At 40.9% G+C, this 6,000-nt stretch overlaps 1 long non-coding RNA gene across 4 annotated transcripts; it reads right to left on the bottom strand.

The window, feature by feature from the left end:
• Positions 1 to 364: 364 nt before the first annotated feature.
• On the bottom strand, positions 365 to 5,243 carry LOC125551681 (uncharacterized). 4 transcript variants are annotated; one of them, XR_007303022.2, is made up of 7 exons: positions 4,699 to 5,243; positions 3,642 to 3,906; positions 3,362 to 3,559; positions 2,818 to 2,953; positions 2,540 to 2,607; positions 1,603 to 1,716; positions 365 to 653 (listed from the first exon to the last, which is right to left on the bottom strand). It is a non-coding gene; the product is annotated as an uncharacterized LOC125551681 (long non-coding RNA). The 4 variants fall into 4 exon arrangements; XR_015601200.1 differs by having other exon boundaries at positions 365 to 1,716; positions 2,714 to 2,953; XR_015601199.1 differs by having other exon boundaries at positions 365 to 1,716; positions 4,699 to 5,241.
• Between the last annotated feature and the right edge of the window lie 757 nt (positions 5,244 to 6,000).

Below are 6,000 nucleotides of genomic sequence, written 5' to 3'. Positions count from 1 at the left end.
AGAGTTTGTACTTCTCAAAAAATAATCACTCGATGTTCTTTTGGTTTTAGTTTTTAATCTTCTTTCCCATCCTTATCCGTACTGACGGTGTCATCACCATCGTACCTTTATGGTTTATATAGTTGAATGGACTTACATTTTTACCATTTTCTTCTTTTAAAAACTTTTGTTTTTTTCTCCAAACTTCCTACCTGACAAGAATCAGAACTTATTTATTTTCTACATTTGTACTTCCAAGTGTCTTTAATGACATTTTCACTATTTTACTTTGTTTTACCTCATCAAACAGGCGCACACCACATTTGAAGAAACAAAATACGAATCTTTGAAGCACTAGGGGGATAACCATTGCGCATGACTTTCATGTGTGCCTTCATCGTAGAAAAATAGACCGAATATCACCAAGTTCAAAGACTGAATAAATGAATCATACAGAATATTGTCAAAACCCCGTATTTTTCTCACTAAAACAAAGTTATGTACTTGCATACAATCCTCTTTGAACTTGGACGGCACCTAGTGCTCAACTTGGACGATGACCAATGCTCAACTCGAACGGAGGAGCTTCCATTGCAGTGGAGAAGACATTGACATGCACTGGAGCTTGGCGTGCTGGAGTGATACACTTCACGCCTACTCAATGTCACGGTACCCTGCACACACACCAGCCAACAATTAACCATGTGGACTAAATTGGAGCTACAATATGAATTGAACTGGATGAAATTTAGAAATTGAACTAACAGAAGAAACTAGACACCACATGTACATCAAATAAAAAAGTGGAGTAGTTAGTACCAACTACTAAACTAATGTACTGGATATTGAACTTATAGATTGTATATTGGCGAACTTTTACACTTGCCGGGAGTAATCAACATGAACTTTTACACTTGACGGAAAGTTGTAAAATATCTGCAGAACTGAAGGATATGCTTTTTGTATTATCTCTGATCACAATGAACAAAGTATTTAGAACTGACGCATATATGATACTAGATCAATACTAAAATGGATAATATTTGTTTAAGTTTCTATGTATGAACCTACCAAATTTCTAAACATGAACTTCTCGCTAGGGTTATTCTTCGGTATTGAAAACTGTTTTCTGCATTAACAACAAGCACCTAAAGAGCATCATGTTTTCTACAAGTATATATGAACTTTTGAGAGGACACTTTATTTATTTCACTGCATTTTCTCCACAATTGGAGCGACAAATGCCATCTGTTTTTTTTTTGTAAAATGGAAGTACAAAAACATTTGTAACATGAATTTTTGCTAATGGACATGTACTGATAAAATACCGCAGTTATTTGTTGTCAAACTGTACTTAGTTTGGACAGGCAGCTCAGCCACTTTTGGCACATGTATTAACATATCTAGTTGACAAGTGGTACCAAATGTCTGAAACTAGAAAAAGTACAGAAGCTGAATCAACACAGTACAACTCTTTGCCCCATGCAGCAAAGTGTGAGAAGAGATGTAAACTAATGAATTCTCACCCAGCTGCGGTTGTTTCTTTTTGGAATCCATTGAACTGAAAAAACCCGACAATGTGTACTGAAAAACTAACTACAGTGTGAAATGAAAACAACATACAAGTGTAGATGGGGGCATTGATCTGGAGCTCGATCCGGCACGGGGAGATGGCGGAGTTGCCGGCTGGGTTGTGGGGTGACTGAAACTAATGAAGATCCAAACTAGTATATTTATCTATCATAAGAAGATAGAATTATGAACTGATGAAAACTTATATCATGAACTGATACACAAGTATAGATATATCTTTCTCTGGACAAGAAAAAAGAATTCTCCAGACAACCATCATATTGCAGAGACTAATTAAGCTCTATTTTTTGTGGCCATCCAGCAACAACATTCTTACAAACATGGTGCACACAAACTGTCATTGCGCAATAAGAAACTACAATTAATTAGCCTACGATGCTCTAGTTCAGCTACACTGCAACAATTCATTATTTTTATGTATACCACCATCAACCATGGCAGTGGCACTTATCATCTAAAAACACATAGTGGAATATTCAACAAACAACTAGTAAAACTGCGGGTAGAAGCAGGCATGTATGCATCAGCACTGCAGCATGGGCCTACGGATTACCGCTTTCCTAGATTTTTGAACGTATGCTTTTTATCTTCATGAAGTTACCCATGTTTTCTAAGCAAGATGTGCACTCCCCAAAACAGAGTGTACTTACTAGGCATCAGTAATCGAACTTCAAGCATTGTGTGTGTGTAAAATATACTTTTTTTTAACCCAAGTGAACCCTAGTTTGTAGGCGAACCTTTTCATGTTAGATGTACAGACATGAAAAGGCTATGATGACAGAAGTGTTGTATAAAGCTCCACAAAGAAGAAGAATCTTCTTTGCCAAATGAATCATACAAAATATTAACCAAAAATCATTAGTATACACATTATCCAGATATCTCATAAGCCATTTTGTGTACAACATCATTATCAAGCACAAGTGCTATAGGAAGAAGATTGAAACACTAAATAAATTGGACTTACCAATGGGAAGTCGATGAACCGAAAAGCATATAGAAGATGAATTTGTGAATCTGGCTTTTTTATGCATCCTGCAAGAAAATAAGAACTATAACAATAAAGCATTACCACACTGATTTACTTGTTTCACTATTAAAAATGGGTTTCAAACACAACTTCTAAGCAGACAGTGCTTACTTTTGCTCTCCCACTTGGACTGAACAGGCAAAAACAGAACGCATCACTTGCGCTAACAATGTAGAAATCCAATGAACACAAAAAATATAGAATTATTCCAATACCTCAGGCGAATGGCTCTGCATATGTCGCTTCAGATGAGTCGGTTGGACTGATTTCCTTCTCCCATCTAAACAAATAAATTGTAGAACTTGCACGTCGACGTCGCAAAACTCACACTTTGGACGGATCTCCTTCCATCTGGACTGACAGTTGCAGAACTTCCATCAGGCAACAAACGTAACAAGCACGAATACAGCGATATCAACGAGAAATCGTGAGGGGGAGGGGTGGTTGCAGCGGTGGCGGGCATGGGGAGGGTGGAGACGTGGTCGTGGCGGCAGTGGGTGCATGCGGAAGCGGGAGGGAAGGACAGGAGGCTGGCGGCGCTGGGGACGGGCTCATCGCATGAAATTGTATTTTTCTATGACACACATGAAACTGTATTTGTGCTTACTTCATGAACTGATGATAAATTACATCATGAACTCCTATGCATAGTGTTTGTTTCTTTTTTTGTACAGAGCATATGATTTGTGAGCTGCATAGGCGAGATAAATCATCCATTCTACACTTTCTGAACACTCAGATAGCAATACACAAACTTACCGGGAGAGATCACACTGAATTGATGGGGCTCTGAAATGTAGATGGCAAGTATGCACTCCGCCGCTCTACTGTGAGGGAGGTTTTCATTATCACTGACATCCTTGTCATACTGAGCAGGAGAGGTGTTGGTCATCTGGTCTGACCCTACGTTGGGTGGTGAGCCTTGGACTCTTTTTGGCACGTCAATTGATGTGAAAACTGCAATTGGAAAGGCTGAGCATCAAGTGATAATTAAGGAAGGCTAATAGGCTACCAAACAAACGAAAGTAGCATTTTTTACATGACGGGTAGTGGTGGGTATTGGTTCATTGCTTTTGCCACCCAGTATGGTGTCAACAAGGATGCGGTAGCTCTCGTCCTCGATGGGCGCCCAGTTATCGTCGAAGAGCTTGAGGAGGCGCTTCAGGACTGGCCAAACATGCTAATTGGAGAAGCCACGAGGCTTCATGGCCGATAGCTCCTTTCTAGTAGCATTAGCATTGTTGGAAACCATGGCCTTTAATGAAATGGTTCAGGGATCACTCCCATTCAATCCCATTGTTGTGCTGCAGAGAACATGAATATAAAGCAGATGGTGACTCATCGATTTTTCTTTACGGCATATCTAAACTTATAGAATTTTGAAACTTGCATTGACGATATTTAGGTGATATATCTAAACTTTACAGAATTTTGAAGAAACTCGCTGCAAATCATTGCATATTTAGGTGATATATCTAAAGTTACAGAATTTTGAAACTTGTACCGACGATATTTCTGCACACGCACCAACTATTCCGTGATTTTAGCAATGCCACTAAATTTACTTGTCCTTGACCTGTAAAATGAACTGAAAATGCATACGAAGGTGCACTGAAAAGGATGCTTTTTTTCATTTTTGTCCTAGAGACATATCAACTAACTTAAAAGCATATTCACGGCCCTATATAGGGATGTTACTAGTTTTGTTTGGTTCTTAAGAGACATAAACAAACACCTAGCAAGCACAAAGGTACTAATTTTTGTTTTCTGTTTGTCCTTGTTTTTTCTCATAGCAAATTCGTGTCATACAAATGCAAAATCAAGACAAAAATGGTTCTGTCAAGTAGCAATCAGCAAGTAGCATCTACACATGCACGTAATTTTGAGAGTGAAAGAACAGAGAACAAGAGTCAAAGCTGAAACAAAAACATTTTTACTAGTTCATAAGATCATTAGCTATCAGTTCAAGAGTCGAAATGGACAGAGTTCATCGAGTCTCAGCTATAAGTTCACACAAGCTACAAAGATGGAGATAACTTTTTTTTAGAATTGAACTGAATTGAAAAAACAAATTAGAACTGAGTGTGTCGATTTACCGGAGGTGGGGGCGGCCGGGTGCGTGCTCGGCGCAGCGTGCCTCGTGCGGGAGTAAGCAAGAGGAAGAGGCAGCCCGGGGCGTGCTCGGCGCGGCGCTAGGAGGTGGCAGGAGGAGAGAGGAGGCCGGGCACACCGCCCCGGAGGTGGCTGCAGGAGCACGGCGACGGGGTCGCGTGTCCGGAAGGTGGAGCGCGGGGTGACCTTCACGCAGCTCCTTGAGCGACCGAGCATGGAGCAAGCAGTTGGACTGCCAAGTTGGACGGCGCACAGTGGCCGCGGGATGCAGCGATGCGGATGTAGGGTGGTCGCGGTGATTGGTGGCACTAGGGTGGCTCCCGACTGCGGCGGCTGGATGCAGGGTGGCAATGGTGGCGCTTGGAAGCAGGGAGGCACGCCGATGGCGGGGGAAAGCGGGGAGTGAGGGCGGCGCCGGTGGCGGGTGGAAGAAGGGGCGATGCCGGGAGCGAGGGAGGAAGTGGGGGCGGGGTGGCGCCAGGATGCGGGGAGGAGGTGGGGGGCAGGCGGAGCCGGGAGCTGTGGGGAGGTGGGGGCGGGCGGCGCCGGAAGCCGGGGGCAGGTGGGTGGCAGACGGCGCCAAGAGCTAGGGAGGAGGTGGTGGGCGGGCTGGTCGGCAGGGTGGGTGGGATTTTTTTAGTTCAGTATCAGTTCGGGTTGATCAGCTGATGTAAAAAAATCAGATGCGGTCTACTCCCTTCGTTCGGAATTACTTGTCTCTGAAATAAATGTATCTAGAACTAAAATACGTTTAGATACATCCATTTCTGCGACAAATAATTTCAACCGGAGGAAGTACATAGGACGAGATGGTAACTTATTTCGATATATATATATATATATATATATATAGACTGGAATAAGTTATTTTTCACCTGAGGTAAAAAATCAGTTGATGTAAAAAATCAGATGCGGTCTATATATATAGTGCTACTATTCATCACCTAGGGTGCAGAATAAGTTATTTTTCACCCGAGTTAATCTTACAATCATTTTATAAATAAATTATATTTAAAATACAATAGTTACATTCATATTGATTTACTGCATAAAATTTGGCATAACAAAAATAATATAGGTCAAAAATTGTATTTTATGTATATTTTACACTATGTTTTTACATTTATAATTTTACGTAACATAAAAAAAATATTAGGATGGTTATAGGTTTTCTTACGTTCTTTTTTTATGTCTAAAATAAGACAAAATTTACAAAACGTAAAATTACGATGCATAGATGTTAATATACAGGTGGGTGAAGAATAACTATTCCTCACCCAGGATGA

This window comes from Triticum urartu, chromosome 4A (assembly GCF_056163025.1).
Source record: "Triticum urartu cultivar PI428250 chromosome 4A, HENAU_Tu73, whole genome shotgun sequence".
Taxonomy (NCBI): Eukaryota; Viridiplantae; Streptophyta; class Magnoliopsida; order Poales; family Poaceae; genus Triticum; species Triticum urartu.
The sequence above is the reverse complement of the archived record's forward strand: the minus strand, read 5'-3'. Positions and strand labels throughout refer to the sequence as shown.